This window comes from Lissotriton vulgaris, chromosome 1_1, assembly GCF_964263255.1.
Source record: "Lissotriton vulgaris chromosome 1_1, aLisVul1.2, whole genome shotgun sequence".
Taxonomy (NCBI): domain Eukaryota; kingdom Metazoa; phylum Chordata; class Amphibia; order Caudata; family Salamandridae; genus Lissotriton; species Lissotriton vulgaris.
The window spans coordinates 554,602,467-554,626,782 of record NC_141685.1 but is presented as its reverse complement, the minus strand read 5'-3'; the positions used below and the strand labels follow the sequence as shown (position 1 = coordinate 554,626,782).

The following is a 24,316-nucleotide window of genomic DNA, read 5'->3' as shown; positions in this document are numbered from 1 at the left end:
TGGGAATTACGGTCCAATAAGCATGCAGTGTAATAAGCATGCAGTGTTCACTGACCGCAATGCAAGACTGGCTGAAGAAAATATTGTGCTGCCCCAACTATCCAGTCTCTTGGATTCCCTATCCAGGGGAGTGGAATGGAACACGCTCTGGGACATTGATACCTGGACTGCCAAGTTCTCTGAGGTAGGGTGGGTGGTGACGAAATTTGGGTCACCCGGAGCAGGGAGGTGGCAGCCGCCAATCATTCTATTCACAAGAGCCCCTGTGCTGGGCTTGGACTAGGTTCTCAGTGGGACGTCCATGAGGTCTTCATTTAATAAGAGTAAGGGTTCTAAGGAGGAAACTCCTAGCTGTAGCTCCTCCATCAAGATTTTAGTCTTGGCCTTTCGCAGCACCATAGCATAAGACGCTCCTTCCTCTGTAGCCAAGGTAGGGGAAGAAAGCATACCAGTATCTGGAGAAGTATCCAGTCCACTGGCTTCAACCAATTGCTCATGCCAGTCTATTTCCTGATCAGGCTGGTCTTCTAAACGGTCGAGCAACCCCTCTCAATCTTCTCCCACTCCGAGCCCTTCAGAATAAGACTTAGGAAACGACGTAGGACCTGTTGGTCCTTCCAGCACCAGAACTGACAAGGGGTGACATGGTATTGGTTCTGGTTGGAGGGTATCAGAATTGGGGCTGACGTCACCGGTGGTCACCAGCATCATTGGGAGTATCGGTGTCGGGGAAGGTCACAGTGACTTGACTGGTGCCGGTCCGGAGCCATGTCCAGATCCATGGGGGAACATCAGTGGCAGGGCTGGGGCCGGAAACGGAGCTGTTGGTGTGGAACCTGATGGAGTCCCCTCTAACCCACGGGGTCCGAAGGTGCGCCCGAGGGATCAGATTGCCCAAAAACAAGATGCAAAGCCTCATTAAATTATCTTAGTTTGGTGGGGTTCACTCCAGCTCCCAGATAGTTGTCTACGCCCGTCCGCGCCTGGTCCGCGCCCAGCGCCAGACCCCCTGGTCCCCGCATACCGCATTCCTCCCGCATAACATATGACGCCGCCACCCTCCTATCCCTTAACCCCGGAAGAACACCACAATGCTTCAAAGCCACTCCAGGACGTACCCACGGTCCCTTCGCTTGCCACTCCTGCAAGTTCGCCTGCATCAAGTCCCACACCAAACCCACTACCTCCAAACACAGCTCCAACTCTAACCACCTGAAATGCATCCTGCTAAACACCCGGTCGGTCCACAGACACGCCACTGAACTCTGGGACCTACTAGACACTGCCTCACCAGACATCGCCTTCCTTACAGAAACCTGGATGAACGCCTCATCAACACCCGACATCGCCATAGCCATCCCGGACGCTTACAAGATCATCAGAAAAGACCGCACCAACCAAACAGGAGGAGGCATCGCCATCGTCCATAAGAATACCATCAGAATCACGACCAGCTTCGACGATAACTGTTCTCCCGCCGAACACCTCCACTTCCAGATCCACTCCGACCCCAGAACCACACTTAGAGGCACCCTCATCTACAGGCCTCCAGGAGCCCGTAAACAATTCAGCGAAGACATCACTGACTTCATCAGACCACATGCCCTCGCTTCCGAGAACTACATTCTACTGGGAGACCTCAACTTCCACCTGGAAAAGAAAAACGACAGCAACACCACCACCCTTCTGGATAACCTGGCCAATCTCGGTCTCAAACAACTTGTTGACACCCCCACCCACCTTGCCGGACACACGCTCGACCCAATCTTCACCTCCAGCAAACACATCTCCTTCGATCGCACCACAGCTCTCCATTGGACGGACCATAGTTGTGTTCACTTCAACTACCAAACTACCTCGACCCACAACCCTCCACCACCTATTCCACGAAGAAACTGGAACAAAATCACCACCGACCAACTCCTCACATCACTCAACCAAAACCCTCCCGCCCTCTCATCGGACCCAAATCAAGCTGCCATCAGACTCAAACAATGGATCACTCACAGTGCTGAAGAATTAGCACCCTTAAAAAACCACAAAACCAAACAGGGCAGCAGAAAGGCCCCCTGGTTCAACAATGACCTTAAGAAATCCAAGAAACTATGCCACACTCTCGAGAAAACATGAAGAAAAAACCCAACAACTGACAACCTGACCTCCTTCAAGACAGCCACCCGCAAACACCACCAGCTGATCCGAGCCACCAAGAAATCAGCCTTCAAAGATCGACTTGACAACAACGCCCACAACAGCAAGGAACTATTCAACATCGTCAAAGAATTTACCAACCCCACCGCAGCCTCAAACGACATTACTCCTTCTCAAGACCTCTGCGATTCGCTATCATCCTTCTTCTACAACAAAATGGCCGACATACATAATAGCTTCGAGAACACTTCAAAAGAACAGTCCACTCCACCCACATCCGAACTTAAACCTCCCTCTCATAACCTTAGCGCCTGGAACACAATCACCACCGAAGACACCATCCGCCTAATGAACTCCATCCACTCAGGCTCGCCAACCGACCCATGTCCCCACCACATTTTCAACAAAGCAGACTCCATCATCGCACCCCATCTCCGTGATGTCATCAACTGCTCCTTCAACTCCGCTACCTTCCCAGACAGCTGGAAACACGCCGAACTCAGCGCCCTCCTGAAGAAACCCACAGCAGACCCCTCTGAACTCAAGAACTACCGCCCCATCTCCCTCCTCCAATTCCCTGCCAAAGTCATCGAGAAAGCCGTCAATAGCCAGCTCGCCGCCTTCCTCGAATCCAACCACTCCCTCGACACCTCACAATCCGGCTTTCGTGCCAAACACAGCACCGAAACCGCCCTCATTGCAGCAACAGACGACATCCGAACACTACTTGACAACGGAGAAACAGTTGCCCTTATCCTACTCGACCTCTCCGCCGCCTTCGACACTGTCTGTCATAGCACCCTCATACAACGCCTCAGCAACATCGGAATACAAGGAAAAGCCTTGGACTGGATCATCTCGTTCCTCGCCGGAAGAACCCAGAGAGTCCGACTTCCCCCATTCATATAAGAAGCCACCGAAGTCATCTGCGGAGTACCACAAGGATCATCACTCAGTCCCACCCTCTTCAACGTCTACATGAGCCCGCTCGCATCCATCGTGGGACAGCACAACCTCAACATCATCTCTTACGCTGACGAGACCCAGCTGATCCTTTCCCTCACCAAAGACCCTAACACCGCCAAAACAAATCTCCACGAAGGCATGAAAGAAGTAGCCGAATGGATGAAAATCAGCCGCCTAAAACTCAACTCAGACAAAACAGAAGTCCTCATCCTAGGATCATCCCCCTCTGCCTGGGACGACTCATGGTGGCCATCGACTCTGGGCACAGCACCCACTCCCACAGACCACGCACGGAACCTAGGCTTCATCCTAGACTCCTCCCTCTCAATGACCAGACAAGTCAACGCCGTCTCTTCCTCCTGCTTCAACATACTTCGTATGCTCAAAAAAATCTTCCGTTGGATCCCCTCCGAGACAAGAAAGACTGTCACCCACGCACTGGTCACTAGCCGACTGGACTATGGAAACACCCTCTGCGCCGGAATCACAGCCAAATTACAGAAAAAACTCCAACGCATCCAAAACGCCTCAGCCAGACTCATTTTAGACATCCCTCGCCAAGATCACATTACCGGTCACCTGAAAGACCTCCATTGGCTTCCCGTCAACAAGAGAATAACATTCCGTCTCCTCACCCACGCACACAAGGCCCTCTAAAAACTAGGACCAGAATGCCTCAGCAACTGACTGTCATTCTACACACCCACCCGCCAACTCAGATCCTCCAACCAAGCCCTCGCCGCAGTCCCACGTATCCATAGATCCACCATGGGAGGAAGATCCTTCTCCTACTTGGCGGCCAAGACCTGGAACACTCTCCCCACTCACCTCCGCCTTACACAGAACCACATATCCTTCAGAAAGGAACTTAAAACATGGCTATTCGATAAATAATGCACCCCTCCCACAAGCGCCTTGAGACCCTCTGGGTGAGTAGTGCGCTATACAAATTACTGAACTTGAACTTGAACTTGAGGTGTGGAGCCAGCCCAGGTGCAAGTTCCATAGAACGAGGTCTTGAATGCTGAGATTCCTCTGTTGCATCAGCCGATGGATGGGGAGAAGTCAAAGCATGCTTCAACTTCTTGTGCTTTTTGTACCTCTTACCTGAATTTCCTGATGATTTAGAGTGGGATGAGGAGGATTTGGGACTCCTGGAGCAGTGTCAGAACCTTCCTCTTGACCGGGACTGTGACCTCTGAGGAGTTGAGTGAAGGGGTCACCTACCAGGCTGCAAGCAGCTTTAGGGACCGCTCTCTCAAAGCCTTTGGAGCCATGGCCAGACAGTCGATGTTTTGTATGTATTCAAGGTTTTTTATGTTTTGCAGTGCACCGCTGCAATAAAAAAAAGTTTACTAAAGAAAGAACATCCTCGTTACATAGAATTTGTCTATTTACCACAGTCTAACAACTGTTTAACATGAGCATGTGCCCATACATAAACTGGTGGATAATTGTTTAAGACACACTTTGGCTTTAGGCAAAAACCTACTTTGAAACATGCCTCTGTAACCAGCTTAAGATGTGCTCAGGCTTTAAGCACTTGCACATGGGCCCTTACTGGTTGACAAACCATGCACTTTATAACCTAAAACTTACACAACTGCAGTTTCCTCGAGTTCTTACGCCATTTCCATTCTATGCCCCACATATGTACATACAGTAATATACTGTATAAGACTATAAGCTCTTTACTTCCATTTTTTAAATGTAAGAGCTTATGGAGTAATGTTACAAGCAATGTTATGAATGTGGTCATCAGTGATGTCATCAACAATGTAATTTAAGATGTCTTCAATGATGTAATGTAACATTTCCTGAGTGATGTAATATTTGAGGTCATAAGCAGTGGAGTGCAAGTTACAATAACTTCATTAAACTATAACTGGCACATTTCAAGGGGTTTTCAGTTTTTAAACATTAGTGCTTATCTTATTTCCACACTTAACTATAATGTCACTAACTTTAACCTTTGTTACATGTATGTGTGTGTGTACATAAATAAATATATATATATATATATATATATATATATATATACTTATATATATATATATATATATATATATATATAAAAATTAAATTGAATTAGACTACATTTTGTAAGCACATGAAGGATTTATCCGATTATATCTATTTGTTGCTAAACAAATGTTAAAGAAAGAAAAAAAAGCTTTTTGCACATATTTATTTTAATTTTAATGTAGCTATGTGCTTTACAAAGATGACATATTTGTGATATAAACATATGCTTGTGGATTTAGTTATAGATGAAATTACCCACCTAAACGTAGATTTTTCTCTGTATTCATGGCCATGTGACCTGTAATTCTGGTCAAGGGGTGTGTCCACTATAATAATAAAAACCAAGACGGCATGTAGGAATTTACACGTGAGCAAGGGCTTTTTAGCTTGAAACACATTGTGTTTGGGTCGAGAAAATAAATTAGAGCTTGCCTGACTTGCTGTGGGGTCTGTGCCTCCTTCTTCGCCGTACCACCGTTGTGTGGGAGTCGGAAGTGGCGGGAGCAGCCAAGTTTTGATAAAATTACGAAAGACGGTTACTTTCGTTTCCAGACCCCCTCCTCGGAAGTTGGCGGCCGCCGTTAACCGGATGTGTACAAGGATCCGTGGTGGATGAGTGGTTGCTGCCCCCTACGTCTCACTCAAGACAAATGGAAATCGAGAGGAAGACGCGATCAACCAGGTCGAAGGACTTGTAAGAAAGCGTCGGAAACCGATGAGTGAAACGCTGCGAGAATCCATAGGAGAGGAGGACTCTCTGCAAAAAAGAGACATTTATATACCTAAAAACGACCCATTATGTCAGTGGTAGAAATGAGGGAAAGAAAAATGGCGGTAGAGGAGTTGTTTGGCAATCTGCCGAGCACGTCACACAATACTTGCAAATGCTGCCAGTATAGGAAATTATAAAGATTCAGACTTCAAAACATTGCTAAAAATCTTGAGAAGAAGCGCAAATTGGAGATAACGAAATGGTGGGAACACAGGTCACTCTCTAAGTATGCTGAAGTCGGAAGGGTGCAGAGGGGTTTGCGTATCCTCTTGGCGCCTAGTTTCGACAAGCCTAACCCCAATATGCTGTGAGAATGGGGTGAGATTAACCTGGCAGCCTCCTTGAACCTTGTCAACATCCTGATAAAGTATGCCTATATCGATCAAACTGAAATTTTGAAGGAAATTGAAGAAATTAACCGTGAACTGGATAAATTGGAATTAACAGAGCAAATTGGGAAATTAAAAGAAGCAATGCAAGAAAGAGTGAAAAAACATGAGGAAAAAATTAAAATCAAGAAAGTTAATAAGTTCCCTTGTGATTTGGCGGACTATGAAAATGGACACATTTTAACTTTTTCAAGTAAGTTTGATTCAATTAAAAGGCAACAGTTCAGTGATAAGATCAAAAGCAATGGAACAGTAAACAATGTGCATGCAAATGAAGATGATTTAGGTGTAGATACAGTATCACTGACCAGTGAATCGAGTACAGAGCCAGAGCCTACACATATGAGGAAAACCAAATTGAGTGTGGGACAGGAACTTGATTTTTTAGTGGAAAGACTCCAGACACTTCGGCCCAGACAAAAAAAGAAAAGGTGAGCAACGTAAAAGATGGAAACAAAAACACGAAAAAAAAACACAGTGGCAACAGAAAAAACGTTGTTAAAAGATAACAGTGTGGTTAATCTATCTACAGTAGTACTCTTGAAGGCGGAAGATCAACTACTTGCCTTAGGTCTTAACTACTGTCCAGGGGATGACTTTAATTATGCACGAACACGGATTGATGTTTACTGTTACATCAGAAAGACGAAATTGAAAAAAAATGTTGACCTTCAATCACAACAAAAAGCAAAGTGGCATAGTAATGGGACAAGAAGATGAAATAGAGCCTATTCTTGCAGCATCAGACATCCCTAACTTGCTCATGTTACATGAACTTAATGATGAAAATGATGAACCAACCTCACAAGCTGATATTGATATAGCAACTCAGGAAAGACTTAGAAAAATAAATCATTTGCAAGAAGCTGCTGGGATCAGTCTTTTTAAGTCTAAATCCTGTTTTGTACCACTTATGCCAAAAGACAGTATAGATGTATTTCATGACATTATTACAAATGATCTAAACAAAATAAATCATACTGTGCATAAAAATTGAAAAGAGAGGAATCTATTTTTTAGAAAGCGTGCGTATAATGAGTTGGTAAAAAAACTGGATAAAAATCATGATGTTGTCAAAAAATCGGATAAGGGGGGTAATTTGGTTTTGTGGCCTAAAAAAGAGTATGTCTTAGAAGCACAAAGACAGCCTAATGAATTAAGCTGCTATACAAAATCAAACACTAAAGAATATGAGAAAGCCAAAATAACATTGCAGAAACAACTTGCACAATGGAAAAGACAGGGCCTTATTTCCAATGAAGAATACAAGTTCATGTACAATGAGTTCCCGGTACTACCTGTTTTATATTTGATTCCTAAATTACCTAAAAATGTTTTTCCTGTTCCCGGTAGGCCAATCATTTCGGCAATTAACAGCTTAGTGGAAAATGTTGGCCAGTACGTAGATTTCTTTTTACAAAGCTTAGTAAAGGAGTTGCCAAGCTATCTAAGAGATACCAGCGATTTACTTAAAAAGATTGAAAATTTAAATTGGAGAGATGACCTGTACTTGATTTCTCTCGATATAGAATCTTTATATACGAGCATAGATCATATACAAGGAATGAGAGCGGTCAAGCATTTTTTGGACAACAGGGCAAGTACATTTCATGAACACAACAAGGTGATTCTGGAGCTTATAAGTTGGTGCTTGAATAATAACTTTTTTCTTTTTGATAAAGATATTTTTAGACAAGTGAGGGGGGTGGCGATGGGGGCTTGCTTCTCCCCCAGCTATGCATGCTTGCATGTTGGCTAGTGGGAGGAGCAGGTCCTCAAAACCACCCATCAGGCGCTCTATGAATCCCATATTGTGACTTATCTGAGGTACATTGACAATGTTTTTATATTGTGGAAAGGAGAGGAAAAAGAGGCTTATGGTTTTGTAGATGAGATAAACAAAAACTCCCTAAATCTTAAGTTCACTTCACATATCCACAAAAATCAGATGGAATTTTTGGACGTAAGGCTCTATGTCAGTAATGGTACACTTGAAAGTACCAAATACAGGAATATCAATTTGCATGCAACAAGCTCCCACCCTAAAAACCTCATTGCTAGTATTCCGTATGGAGACATTTTAAGATTAAAATGTATTTGCAGCAATGAGGTGGATTTAAACACATGTCAGTCTGATCTAGTGAGTAGATTACAAGCCAGAGGGTATTCAGACAAAATAATTGCAGATGCAATAGAGAAGGCCAAGACACCATCTAGAATTAGCCTCCTGCATCTAATCCACTTACAAAACTATGAATATCCCCCAGACTAATTACAACATACAATAGGGATGAGCGTAGAATAAGATCTGTTGTTAATAAGCATTGGCCAATAGAACTCACTGATAATATTCTCCGAAATAAATTGGCAGATGTACCAATTATTACATTCAGACGGGGGAGTACTATGGGCACCACCTTAGACAAAGTTTCACCAGAAACTAGAAAGGCTACTTCCTGGCTACAACCGGCCAAAGGGTTTCGAAAATGTGCCACTTGCAGGGCTTGTAAGATTGGCCGAAATATGACTGAATATTCTACTCCCATCAGCGAAACTCCTTTTTCCATTCAGGGTTCATATAACTGCAAAACCGAACATACTGTATATGTTCTGACGTGCACTTGTAGCCTTAACTACATTGGTAGTACAAAGCTGCAGGTGCACGTCAGAATATTGTAGCATATAAGAGCCATTCTCCACAGTGACCCAGCATATCCTGTGGCTCGACATTTTAAGCGATCTCATGCTAATGATATCAATTGCCTTTCATACTACGTTATTAATGCTGTTGCTAAATCTAGAAGAGGAGGCAATAGAGAGCGCCAGCTTAGGCAATTGGAGACAAAATTCATTTTAGAGTTCGACTGTAAATGGCCTAATGGTTTAAATACGACTGATGATATGTATAACTTTTTATAATCAGGAAAGGGATATTCTATACTGATTTGCACTGACATCTCAAGGTTGTATGAAAATTGTAAAGCATTTTGTAAATATTGACGAACTTTGATGAATCTCGATTACCTTCCTTTCCCTCAAGATCTGATTTTAGTGATATAAGATTCTTTTTAATGCAAGTTAATACTTTTTTATATATCTTTTTAATAGTATTCTGTCCCTTGGGGTCATTTTACTGTTAATAATATATTGGCTTTTTGATATTTTTGCATTGATAGTGTACTGTATCAGATCAATTTTGTATATAATTATATGTTGTCTATGTGAGCACTTTAAAATTGCACTTTTTGCACACCTTGCACTTCATTTTGCACAAAGAAAAAGAGAAAAAATAAAAAATAATGTTGCACATATACAGTTTAACACATGACCATACGAGGATTTATCCGGTGATATTAAATCGAATAAGACTACATTTTGTAAGCACATGAAGGATTTATCCGATTATATCTATTTCTTGCTAAACAAAAGTTAAAAAAGGAAAAAAGCTTTTATGCACATATTTATTTTTATTTTAATGTATCTATGTGCTTTACAAAGGTGATATATTTGTGATATAAACATATGCTTGTGGATTTAGTTATAGATGAAACTAGCCACCTAAATGTAGTCTTTTCTCTGTATTCATGGCCATGTGACCTGTAATGGTGGTCAAGGGGTGTGTCCACTTTAATATTAAAAACCAAGACGGCATGTAGGCATTTTACACGTGAGCAAGGGCTTTTTAGCTTGAAACCTGTTGTGTTTGGGTCGAGAAAATAAATTAGAGCTTGCCTGAATTGCTGTGAGGTCTGTGCCTTCTTCTTCGCCGTACCGCCGTGGTAGTTGGAAGTGGTGGGAGCAGTCAAGTTTGGATATATATATGACCAAGACAGCTTGCTGTCGAAACGCGTAACCTTTTGTGGATTAAATCCTGGTTTTCTATCTGAGCGCGAGTGAATGAATGAATGAATGTTGGATTTATAGAGCGCGTGGTTACCCTGAGGCGTCCCAGCGCTGTTCCACTGGGGAACCCGTCCTGGCTTTCCCTGTGAGATGGTCCCTTTACTGGGCATCCCCAAGGTGCAGCCAGGCATCCCCGGCGGTGATGGGGCCGGAGTGGAGATTAAGCAAGCTATTGCCCAGAGTTGCAGCGTGGGACCCCATGGTTAGAGTGGCACCGAGGCGAGATTTATCGGGCCCGCTGACATTGGTACCGCACCTGGACGTCAGGAATTGAACCCTGGTCCCGGGCCGACCTCTGCCTCTGGGTCTGCCGCCTCTAACCGTTGAACCACACTTCGTGAGTGAAATTTCTGTGCATCATTAACTTTGCCGGGAGCCCCGCCCGGCATACACTCGTCACTTGTGTATGAGCCACGGACTTCAGCAATCTGGGTAACTTGTGTGATATATATATATATATATATATATATTCACTGAAAAAAACATAGGTTTCACACCAGTTATAGTTAGCTGGAAATTTTACTGACATAAAACCATTGAAATTCCCACGTTATAGTTAGTTGGACTCACTATAACTTGCGCGTGCAATGCACTGCTGATGACGTCACATATTACATCACTCATGACATGGTCAGTGACATCACTCATGACATCACTGATGACACCATCCAGTGAATGTGTGTCTTTCTGAAAAATAAATATTAGTGAGTAGTGTTTACATTTTTAAATATATGTATTAGTGTTTCACTTTGTGTATAAGTGGCTGCATGGGTTGGTGAGTAGCTACATGTGTATGTACATGGGTTATTAGATGTTTTTCTTAGTATCAGTATGAGTGTCTATATGGTTTGGTGGGGGTATTACTTAGCACATAGATGCATGATTGACTGACTCTCTGTTTGTACATGTTTTGAAGACAGCATATGTGCAGGACTGTATGGGTGAATAAGTGTGTATATGTGTATGTTAGTGAGTGAATGACTGTCTCACTAGTGTCTTTATCAGTAACTACATATGTTTTAATCTAGTATATGTGAATATTGATGTATATAAGTGAGTATATGTGAGAGTAAGAGATTGTAAGAGTTCCTGTTTAAATAAGTATGTGTTTCTATAAGGGATTGTTTAAGAGAATAAATATGTTTACATTTCAATAGAAGTAAGGTGGTAGTGTGTGTATAGCTCTATATGCAAATAAATGGATGTTCAATTGTTTATTTGCATGTGTGAGTATGTGTGTGAGTAACTTTTAGATGACTGTTGGTGTGTAACAGGATGTATAGGTGTATCACTACATATGATGAGTGAGTATATGTATGAGTGAGTATATTGAACTGTTTGTGAATGAGTAGATGTGTATATAGATGGCGGAATTACTGAATTGGTTGTTGTAACTGATATGGTTATCTCCATTTTAAAAAAAAATTTAGTTTCTATTTTTGAATATGTGTTTCAAGGGTTACATTACAGTGAAATGAGGTCTGTCACTCTGTCACAAGGATGGTGTCATCAGTGATGTCATGAGTGATGTCACTGACCATGTCATGAGTGATGTAATATGTGACGTCATCAGCAGTGCATTGCACGCGCAAGTTATAGTGAGTCCAACTAACTATAACGTAGGAATTTCAATGGTTTTATGTCAGTAAAATTTCCAGCTAACTATAACTGGTGTGAAACCTATGGTTTTTTCAGTGAATTTAATAGGTTTTTTAAATGCTAATTCCAAACTATAACTGGTGTGAAACCTATTTTTTTTTCAGTGAATTTCAAAGGTTTTTTAAATGCTAATTCCTAACTATAAGTCTCAGTTTATAAGTAAGACTGTTAGCACTCTAGTTGTTCTTTAGAACACTCTGGGACATTCTGTCATTGGGCTATATTTGGGCTACATCTGGCTGATATTTGTGCTACATTTGTTTTTTTGTCTCTGGTGGCCATCTTTGGGCTACATTGGGCTACATTGGGCTACATTTGGGCTCTAGCATATATATAGCCCAATGTAGCCCAATATATATTTTTTCAAAGTTAATTTTCGTAAAACCCACTTGAGCATATATCTTGAGACATAGCAAAGGCACATCGGGCTACCAGTCCCTACAATTTTGCCAATTTTTTTTTTGTATATTGTTTTTTTTCCCAATTTTTTTTTAGCCTTGGAGCGCTCCCGGTGCGCGCCCCGGTGAGCGCCCCGGAAAGCATAGTTTTATGAAGCGCCCCGGGGCGCGTACCGGGGAGCGTCCCGTTCGCGCCAATATCGTGAACGAAAACATGATCGTGACGTATCGCGTAGCCGCGTCCGCGTGATACGCACGGCGTAAGCGCACCCGGAAGCACTCGAGCAAATACGATCGCGCAACGTAGGCATCCGACGCGCTTACGCGACGCGCCCTGGGGCGTGTAGCGTAAGCGCCTCGGGTCATGTGACCTGAAAATAACACTATAACACTTTTCATTGGTTCATAACAGTTTTGGTTTCATAATGATGAAGCCCCTGGTCTTGTGACCTGAATTTAACACTTTTCATTGGTTCAATACATTTTTTTTTTCAAAAGGATGAAAGACCCCACCTTTTTTCCTTATTCTGACTTTGTCCTTTGACTTAGGAAGACCTGTTTGTACCTCTCTGTACCTTTTTGATCTTTATAATGGCTTCAGTAGCAGCAGCAGCTGGTGCATCTGCACCACCACCACCACCACAACCACCAAGAGGACCACCACAAGATTTCATTGGTGGTCAACAAGAGGAGGAAGAGGAGGAGGAGGAGGAAGAGGGGAGGAGAAGATGGCTTGAAGAACAAAAAGCCCCATACCAGCCAAGACCACACATTATATGGGAGTTTTTTTTCGATCCCAGAGGGGAAGAAAAAAGTAAATGCAGCCAAGGTGACTTGCCTAATCTGTGGCATGGAACTTTCTAGGGGGAACCCTAATAAAAAATATTCATTTGGAAACAACACGATGATTCGCCACATGCAGCGCAAGCATCCAATAAACTATTCTGCTGCAGAGATGAGGGAACTGGCCAGTAACCCTCCCCAATCCACAAGCACCACCTCAAAAAGAAAGCAACCCACTCCGTCGGGATCAAAGGCAAGTGAGACGATGCCTTGCATTCAGTCACGATTTGCAGATTTCCGAATTATCTGTAAATATTGTGGGAAGACCATCTCCTACGGAGAACAGAGCGTAAAGCTCATCGTCCTTGCTGGGGACAACCACAAATGCCCCAATAAACCCTAATTATTTCTTTTCTTTTTTTTTTTTGCTCCAGTTGAGCGATTTTCAATTCCCTGTTTTTTTGTTTCTCCCCATGAAAAATACAAAAAAAATTTAAAACTGTTCAGAAAACCCCAAAAAAGTTTAAAATGTTCAAAAAAACATTAAAAAAATATAAAACAACAAAAAGAAGAAAAAAAACAGTTCTTTTTAGAACTACCTCCAATTTATAAAAAAAGGCTTCATTTTTGGAAAAGTCTGTCATTCTTTTTTCCCCATGGTACGCTCCCCGGTGCGCGTACCAGGCGCTCCCCCCGCGCAAATCAAAAATAAACAATTATTTTTTTTTGCCCCGCTGGGCCCTTTTATGGCCCCCACATCAAACCTAGGGGGGCAGGGGGGTCTATCCCTGCCCCCTTATGGTCATTTCCCCCTTTGATTTTTCCACCTCTTATGTCTTGATTTTACCGAGACACAAGATGGCGGCCGCTCCGGACTGTTTCGAATGTTTACAGACACCCGAGAGCCAATCAGCTTTCTGTGCGCAAGTCGCGTGGCGCGCCCGGAGCGCTCCCCGGTGCGCGTACCGGGGCGCTGCCATAGATATATATATTTTTTTTACCTAAATTACTCAAAAACCACTGGAGCACATATCTTGAGACATAGCAAAGGCACATCGGGCTACCAGTCCCTACAATTTTGCCAAGTTTGGTGGAAATCCATTCAGCCGTTTGGGCTAAAAGTGAGTTTGACCGCCCTATGGAAATTAACATGAGGAAAACACATTTTGGGACCCCCCTTTCATCTCGGCCCCCGCTTGACGAATCCCTACTAAACTTTCAAGGAAGGAGCGGAGCGGGCCATTTTCTTGGAGAAATTTGCGAAGATTCGTCCACCGGCGCCAAAGTTAATCCCAATAGAATGTTGCGGATTTCCTATGGAAAGTAGATCCTAATTATAACTACCTACTGGCGACCGCCAGTAGGATATATATATATATATATATATATATATATATATATATATATATGTATATATATATATATATATATATATATATATATATATATATATATATATATATATAACACACAGATGGCGTGCTTCTGCCTCTTTTACAGCGGGCGCTCGACAGGGTCGCCAAACCTTAGAAATGTTCAGTTCCTGGCGTAATGTTCATATCTTGAAACACCAGAGTCGAAGCACAAATTCAATTTTCAGTGCTCAGGTTTATTGGCGGAAAAACAGCCCCTACGCGTTTCGAGGTAAGCCTACCTCTTGCTCACGGGTGGAGTACAGGTAAACGCGCCAAACTTTTAAAGTGAAACAGACACAATGTTACACATACCACGTGGTGATAGACATCAAAGACATACTACCAGAGCTACAATGTTTCGACTCAGACGTGTTTTCCCACAAACCATTGTAAATAATAACGTTTGCATCAAGCATTATAGGGCCCATTACATTTGAACAGAAAATGCAGAATTCTTGAAATTTCAGAACATTGATGTCAAATTAATCATGATAAATAGATGCCTCGCATTCTTATGAGGTCATGGATATATCCACATATTTTCTCATACTGCACTTGTTGAAAACGGCCTGACAGAGCTAAACGAGGTGGTGCCCGAGTGGGCATAGACCAATTGATGTGATAGCAATATTGTGAGTGGTGCCCTGTCATATACACGAAAGTTATTTACTTTCATAATGGAAAGGTTGTATAATCACATTGCATAGCAGTGTTGCTCAAATGGTAAAACAAAACAGCATCGGTGTGCATCTATCTTGTGGCAATGATCCTGACAAATACCACATACAGATTATCAAATTAACAAAGAAAAGTCCCGCAATCATTATGCATATTGGATATATTATGAAAATTAGGGATAGCGCCCCAGTGGGCATGCACCATCTGGTGTATTGTAGAATGGATTTCTCAGTTTTCACAATTCAGCCCAAGTGGTCAAAGAATCCAACACCTGCAACAAGAAACAACAGTATATTTCAGCCCGTATGTCCGCGACACCAATATATAATATACTGTGCATGTGCATATTAAAATAATTAGATATTTTTAAAAGTTAGCAGTGATCACAAAAGAGGCGGCTGCAAGTTATTAAGATTCAGTCAGTATGTGCGCTACAAACAGTTCCAGTCATGCAAGTTAAGATTTAATCTCGAAGGTGGACTGCTAATTCTTCCCCGAGGTTGTGACCCACAGGTTGAATCGTATCATACTTGATTATGTATCTGGACTCCAGCTTTCTTAGATCAAGCCACCGATTGCCACCTCTCTCCTTATTGTCCACACAGTCCAGTACCACAAATTTTTACAAATTAGGGTTTTGATTATGTTCTAAGGCAAAATGTCTCGCCACATGGTACTGCTGATTAAGATTTTTTATGGCCCTAAGGTGTTCTAGGACTCTAAGTTTTGCTTGTTTGGTGGTGCAACCAATGTAAAATTTGTCACAGGGACACTGTAACGCATATATAGCGTATTCGGTGGTACAGCTAAGATGCTTGGTAATTTTGTGTTCCTCCTGGTCTGATGAAATTCTGATTGATTTACAATTTTTGCTAAATCTGCACGCCTTACATCTCTTACAGGGAAAAAATCCTTGTATCGCATTAGGTTTCGGGCTTTCTTTAATTAGTGTAGTGCTTAAGATGTCTCTCAGTTATTTAGCTTTTTTGTATGTGACTGAACGGGTATCACATATTGTTTCCTGTAGGTCTTTGTCCAATCTAAGGACATCCCAGAATTTTTTCAAATCTCGCCTTATCTCCCATGATTGACAATCATAGTTGGTTATGAAGCGAATAGTATCGTCTCTCTGGCACTCTTTTGCGATCAGGAGGTCCCCCCTCTCCATCTGGGCAACTCTAGCTACTGCCTGTTTGATAGTTTTCTTAGAGTATCCCCTAGCAGTAAACCTTTTCATCATTAATTGTTTTTCTTGCTCATAACTGTCAACTGTGCTGCAGTTCCGTTTGGCCCTGATGAGTTCCCCCAACGGTATACTGCGTATGAGTGCGGCCGGATGACAGCTATCGGCATTCAGGAGACTATTTCCCGCAGTCTTCTTGCGGAATAGTGAGCTAGTAAGAGCCCCATCCTTAACTACCAAACTCACATCTAAGAATTCAAGTTGTGTTTGGCTCATTTGACTAGTGAATTTGAGATTGAGACAGTTATCATTGATAATAGTCTCAAATTCTTTAGCTTGATTAAGTGTGCCATTCCAGACGCAGAAAATGTCGTCTATGTACCTTATCCAAAGGACGGCGTGGGCACTATAGTGGGAGATGTTGCTCACCACTAACTTCTCCCACCAGCCCAGGTACAACCCCGCGAAACTGGGGGCAAAGCATGTACCCATCGCCGCCCCATGTTTGAAGATACATTCTCCTCGAGTATGCAAGAAGTGGAACGTGTGAACATACGGAATGTCATTACATCAGAATAACATCATGAACACAATGAAATGGAAGAAAGACTATACCTTACACCTGCCTAACAGACACAACATTCTGCTCTGTAAGGGCATTTAAAATGAGGGGCTGGCCTTCCGGAGCCACGCTAACAATGCCCATAATGTGAATGATTTGGATGGGGGTCCACAGATCAGTTCAGGAATGGCTCTCTGATGTTAACAAGTGGGGCAAACAGAAACCAGGTGAATATGCTTAGGCTGTAATGAAAAAGCTGCTCCTTAAGTTTCAAGCACGACAAAAGGTAGGGAGGTGTTGCATGAGGTTCAGAAAAATTGACCTTTCCATGTATAAATGTTCGGAGTGGGAGTTATGTTCAGGGCGCTGAGTGCGCTTTCATAACCAGCGATCTCAAAGGAACATGGCATATACAGTTTGGAGGCTAGGGAGAGTTACTAAACTATGCAACTTGTTTTTGGCTAATGAACTAGGACGCCTGAATATGGCAGCCTTAGTGTCACAACAAAGGGAGTGTGCTGGTGAATGCTGCGACCGGGCCAGTTGAAAAACAAGCATTGGAAATGCAATCAGTCTCGCATTAGTTTGTGTTAGAGCTGTTGGTATTGTAAATGCCAGTGTCTTTTACCTATGTGTTATGGAGTGTATGTATGTGTTGTGTAGTGGAATTATATGGGTTGGATTGGATTAGTTAGTTGTGGAATTGTGTGGAGTTGAATTGTGTTGTGTTGAAATATGTGGCAGCCCGTCATGACATTTTAACCATCAGCACTTTCAGGCCAGGATATGCACTCCTAAAATGTAAACTGCAAGTCCCAGAATGTAATTTGCAGTTAAGCCAGAATTGACCAATGGAATCACACACAACTGAGCAAGTAGGAACTACGCAGCCATGCCGTATAGAAAAGCAAAAGGACACGCCTAGCGATCAGGGGTCATTATAAAGCCCAAACCACAGCAGTTGTGTACCTCTGATTTTGAGCAAGAGAGGGTGATGTCTGGGGAATGTCTGAAACACTACTGAGAAATCATAGTAGCGGAGGCCCAAATTATATGACTGCATTAAAAGGGAAATGGGGATATCATAAATACTGAAGTTCATTCATTCCGCAGCACTATAACATCAGTACAGGGGCGGCTCCTCCACTAAGTCGGATGAGCGTCGCCCCACTGCTTTCTCGCAGTGCGAGAAGCAGAAACATAAAAAGGTAAGTTATTACCATTTTATGTTTGGTTGCGGGTGGGAGGGTGGGCGGTGCAACTGCTGTGCAGCCAGGGCAGAGGAGGAGCGGTGAGCCCACTCCTGAGTGTGCAAAGACTGTTTGGTCAGCCCTTTGGGACCACCCAAACCTGTCATGCTCTGCTCTTCTCCAGAAAATGGCCTCCCAATAAGCCACTGGCTGGGTAGCAGCCCAAACAATAATGACGCTGCTGGCAGCGTAGTGATTGTCCTAGGGAGACAGGAAAGCAGGAGAACAGGAGCAGTGAAGACGTGTTACCCGGCCAGTGGAAAGGTAAGTTTCATTTCGATTTTTTTTTTATTACACCCACTAGCGCAACCTTCCTGCGCAAACCCCCTCTCCCTTCATGACACCTCACCCCCACACCTGTGAGCCATGCTGGCAACGACTGCATCAGAATTAAATACAGGCGTGGTCCTCTCATGTAGCCTCTCACCGTGTCTATTTCAGAGTTAGTTCCGTTCTTTAAATTATGCCCGGCACCCCTGTGTGGCACAGCAGCATGCTACTTGCATTTTTATTTTCAACATGGCCCCGTGTGCAGTGCGCCGGCGCTGCCAAAACTAACCCCCTACATTTCAGGTGCAAAGCCCCACCTCCACCACTAGCTATGTATGAGCGGCATGATCGGTGGCTCTCATCTCGGTACTGGGTGTCACTCGCCCTGCTGGAATTCTCTAGGACCACAGAGGCATACCTTCGCTACTTGCACCCCCACCCCTGCCAGGTCGCAGCTTGAACTTCACTCGTATCACTGCTTGCCTCCCGTCCACCCTCCAGTCGCTTTTTTTAATGCAACTTGACCACATCGCTAGTTCCTCCCTTCCTCTCACGCTCTTGAGCCAGGAGGACAATCAAAAAATAAAAAAAAATAAAGCCTACGGAATTATTACATGTTCATCTAATTTTAGGAATGGATACCATTAATTATCCATTCTTGGATTAATCATTTTACACAGAACTTAATCAAAAACGATTTTGTGTATAGAGTTTCTCCAACTAGCCAGCCAATCAAACACAGATAATCTCCATGTACGTGGTTTAACTATTTCTTTTAATTAAACCATGTTTCTCCATAAAGTACTAGTATCTCACATTTAACATAGATATACACAATTTGTACATATATACAAAAACAAACAGAATGTATACATTAATATAAATTAGATTTTATTAGCTTTATTTTCTTTTTCGATTGTATTACATACCCAGAGGCCTATGGGTTAATTGGGTTGCCCCTGTAGTATACACCTGAGCCAGGAGGAAGCATCAGTAATGCAGTGAGTCTAGGGCCTTTTGTGGCATTTTATCTCGCCTCCTGGCGGCATCCTTTAGGCTGACTGCTTGTTAGATTTGGAGGTCTCTAGTTGGCACAGGAAAGTACTTGTGACAAATAGGGACCCTTGCCTCTAGTCAGGGTAAGGGGGTACACTCCTAAACTAACCCCTGTTCACCCCCTTGGTAGCCTGGCACGAGCAGACAGGCTTATCTCAGAGGCAGTGTTTAAAGAATTTGTGACCACATACAGTAATCAAGTGAAACACTACAGATGGACACCACACAGGTTTTATATCAAAAATAAGTATTCTCTATATAGACTTATCAGCCAAAAAACCACAATACTGTATTTAAAATGGTAGTTTTAGCTTAGTTCTGTTCAGTTCTTAAAATGCGACACTTTGGGTCAATGTACCTTACGATGCGTTACGCTTCCACAACAAAAGTGTTGCAGCGATGGAAATGCGGCAAAGTTCTGGTGTAAAGAAATAAAGATGGCGCTTTCTCCTTGATGCAACACGCTTCCGGGTGATGCGGCAGCGTCTGTTGTGACGTCGATCATCTCCCCTGGCGATGCGAGATGCTTGACACAATGCGAGCCGCGACAGGCCCTGCGATACGCTTCCCAGTGATGCGGCGGCGTCTGCTGCGACGTCGATCCTCTCTCCTGGCGATGCGAGTTGCTTCCACAACTATGCGAGCTGCGACAGGCCCTGCAACACTCTTCCCGGTGACGCGGTGGCGTCTGCTGCGACATCAATCCTCTTCTTCTGCGATGAGCCGCGACAGGCCCTGCAACACGCTTCTCGGAGATGTGGAGGCATCTGATGCGACGTCGATCCTCTCCCCCGGAGATGCGAGGTGCTAGACACGATGCGAGCCACGACAGGTCCTGCGATACGCTTCCCAGTGATGCGGCAGCGTCTGCTGCGATCTTGATCCTCTCTCCTGGCGATGCGAGTAGCTTCCACAACAATGCGAGCCGCGACAGGCCCTTCAACACACTTTCCGGTGATGCGGCGGCATCTGCTGCGACGTCGATCCTCTTCTCCGGCGATGAGCCGCGACAGTACCTGTGACACGCTTCTCAGAGTGTGGCGGCGTCTGATGCGACGTCGATCCTCTACTCCTGCGACACGCTTATGGGTGATGCGACGGCGTCTGCTGCAATGTCAATCCTCTCCTCTGGCGATGCGAGGCGCTTCATGTTGTGAAGCGGCAGCGGCAGTTCTGCGACACGCCTCTTGATCTTGAGTCGCGCTTCCAGCTCCTTGTGACACGCAGGTTCCCAAAAAGTCCAACACAACTGCAGGCACTTCAGGATAACTCGTGAGGCGCTGGTGGGTGAAGTCTGTTGTCCCTGAGACTTCATCAGGAGGCAAGCTCTGTTCCAAGCCCTTGGAGATCCTTACACAAGTTGATGAAAGTACCAACAAAGTTCCTCTCTCCTCTGTTTGGCAGTCAGACAACCACTGCAGGCCAATCCCCCAAGCAGCACTTCAGCTTAGGGATAGTCTCTTCTCAGTTTCTTCAGGTTCCTCTCCTCAACAAAGGTTTCTTCTTGTAGTCAAAAAGTGATCTAATTTCTTGAGATCAGGGTCCCAATATTTATACACCAAAATCCTTTGTCCTCTGAGGGCAGACGGGCCTTTGCCTAGTCCAAACCAGTTCTGGAGCACTCTGTTTACATGACTTTCCTTTCACAGTGCAGGGCAGAAACATCAGAACCCCCACAGCAGGTGGAGCCAGCATTGTAAAGGGAAGGAACAGCCCTGGAGCACTCTATTTACATGACTCCTTCTTTCCTTTCACAGTGCAGGGCAGACACACCAGACGCCCCAAAGGAGTGGAGCCAGCATTGTGGTGGAAAAGCACAGCCCTGGAGCACTCTGTTGACATGATTCCTTCTCTCCTTTCACAGTACAGGGCAGAGACATCAGACGCACCACAGGGGGTGGAGCCATCACAGTGGGGGGCAGGCACAGTCCTATTCAGGTCCCAGGTGCAACTCCTCCCTCCCATCTACATGCAGATCTCTCTATTCACCACTGGGCTGACTCATCCTGTGTCCTGGAATCCCCCAGCCCTGTCACTCAAACTCCAGACAAGTAATACACAACCTAGCAGAGGCAGGCTTGGGTAGTCTGATAAGAACTACCTACTTTCTAAAAGTGCTATTTTCAAACACAGAATGTTAAAACCAACTTCACTAAAAGATGTACTTTATCATTCTGAGTTCAGGCATACTAAACTCGAATTTCTACCATGTTCCCTGAGTCAGTTAGGATTATAAAATGTAATAATGTAGCTGCCCATTCCGGCCTATGGAGAACAGGTAGCCTTGCAATAGTGAAAACTGAAAATGGCTGTAATTCACTATTAGGACGTGCCGCACGCACCAGGGCATGTCCTACCTTATTCTTACAATGCACCCTGCCATTGGGCCTACAATAGGGGTGTCTGATATGAAGAAAAGGGAAGGTTTAGGGACTGGCAAGTGGGTGCACTTGCCCAGTCAGCATGGCAGTACCCGACAGCACACAAGCTCTGCAATGGCAGGCCTTAGACACATTTTACAAGGCTGCTTCTGTGGGTGGCACAACCTGTGCTGCAAGCCCACCAGCAGCATTTGAATGACCAGCCCTGGACACTCCTGGTGCACTGTACTAGGGTCTGACAGGTAAACCAAACCAGCCAATCATGGAATAACTAATCCATAGATCAATTTGCAATAGGGAGAGCATATGCACGTTAGCACTGATCAGCACTGGTAAAGTGCCCAGAGTCATAAAATCAACAAAAACAGGTCAGACAAAATACAGGAGGAGGGCAAAAAGTTCAGGAATGACCCTGCAAAAAGGGCTAAGTCCAACACTGCTCATGCCTCTAGGTATTTTTGGGGCGTTCCTGGCATGGCTCTATCCGGGTGAACAATTTAAGCAGCATGTTTATTCTTCTGTGTAAACATGCACAGGGCTCATTGCGCCTGATCGGACATGCCAGTCTTTTTTTGGGCATTGGGAGAGTAAGTGATTTGCCCTGAATCACATGATGTGGGGAGGGGGTGAAGGGTGCCGCTTCCCGGTTGTGACCTCCTTCCAGCTCTTCATGCTTCTGACACCAGGCCCCTATCTTAAAGACAATTGTTCTCCAAGGGATTGGAAACCACCCTCATCTACAAGAGAGCACTGAGGCACAGATCTCCATATAAGAAGGCATCTGTGACGCATGCAAAGCCACAACAGGTCGATCCCAAAAAGCACAAATTGTATGGGGATACACAAATTCAGCTAAAAAATAATTGTTTTACATAACACATGACCTCCTACGAGGGCAGGTTTTTCCCATCACTGTCTCATGGGCACCATTCAGTTTCAGGCTCTCAGGGTGAAAATGCCCAATGAGTGACTCCCTGGCAGCGCCGGTGAAGTAGCGTCCCTGTCATGCAGGCCTATGTCAGATGGGTGTGGACAGTATCTAGCCACCCTAAGCGGGGGGTGGGTGTGTGTGTAAAAGGGAGGTACAGTCTCACGAAGCAAGCGCTGACTTCCGAAGTTGGTTATCTAAATACGAAAGGCACTAATCATTCATCTTTGTTTTCACGATGTATGACTGGAGACACGCCTGCTGCCTGACGTGCTCCTCACCGCTAGGACTCAAGTCTTTTATTCACTAAGGGTCATACTATTGGGCACCATATATGAAATTCTAAATCAGATACTCCGCATGTGACACAGACTGATGCCGGGCTAAATACTTGTAGTGGCGAGTTGATTGGAATGTGCACAACAGCTTTGTCCATACTGAAATAACCCAGTCACTCTTTTGCTACTACAGCTCACACACTGCGGTACCAAGTCTCCAGAGCCAGACAACTTTAAGTCAGGCAAATTGTTAATATCCCCACCATTTTCATAGTCTGCGCATGCGCAATGTTCACGCAGCAAAATAATGGGGGTTTAGGGGGTTCTATTTCATAAAAAAACATGGATGCCATTTTGGAACAAAGTCCTAACCTAAAATAGTAATGCTCTGGTTGGGAACCATCACAAATTACACAAGTTTAGCTATCACTGCGCGAAATACATTTGTGATGTGTGTTATCAATCAAGCCTAGAGCGGAAGCATTAGCATTGAGTTTTAGGAAACATACTGTGACTCAATAAAAATAGTACAATTGAACGGTTAACACAAGAAGATGTTTTAATGAGCTGGGTGTTTTGCAGTGACTATGGAAGGACCAAGACGGTAACCACAGTGGTTCTCACCTCCAACTAACTCTCTTCTAATCTCCGCAATCTCCTCCACACCTCTTCCTATTGCAACACTTCTCCCTTGCCTAAGCTCTGCCTCTGCCAGCCCAAGTTCCTCCTCCCTGCACCGCTACCTGTAGGCCTCACCTCTACTGCCTGTCTGGGCTCACAGGTTTGTTTACAGTCTGTGGGTGATTGTTTCTTTTAGGCAATAAACGGATTCTGAACTGCTCATTAGACAGGGAAGAGCACAGACTGCGCCTGGGAGAAATCTTTGAGAAAAGGCAGAGGGTGGCCTTCCCTATCCTCCCATGTGAGTATCGGGATAGCTTGGATATAGCTGAGAGTGGAGGGTGCATACAAATGATCCCCCATACGCGAGGGCCACAGCATACTGTGCTTTTTGTTGGTGGCTTGACATGGAGCATAAGATGTAAGGTGTGTGTAACCACCATGTTGCTCTCACATTGCATGAGCATAACTTGCAACACATGCTTTTGATTGTTGGAAGTGCGCCACAAGCTCATTGCGTGCTTCAAGCTTTATACGGAAGGTTGTTGATGATTATCAGACTGTATTCATTGAATTAGTTTAGGATTTGTTACGCATTGGGTCTTATAATGTGCTGCTTGGCTAAACACTTATAAGGTCCCAAAGGCG

The 24,316-nt window shown here is 44.1% G+C and overlaps 1 protein-coding gene across 1 annotated transcript in view; it reads right to left on the bottom strand.

Annotated features, from left to right (window-relative positions):
- HFM1 (helicase for meiosis 1) overlaps positions 1-24,316 on the bottom strand; it is a 2,890,879-nt gene that overhangs the window by 273,026 nt on the left and 2,593,537 nt on the right. The gene's annotated exons all lie outside the window — the stretch shown is intronic.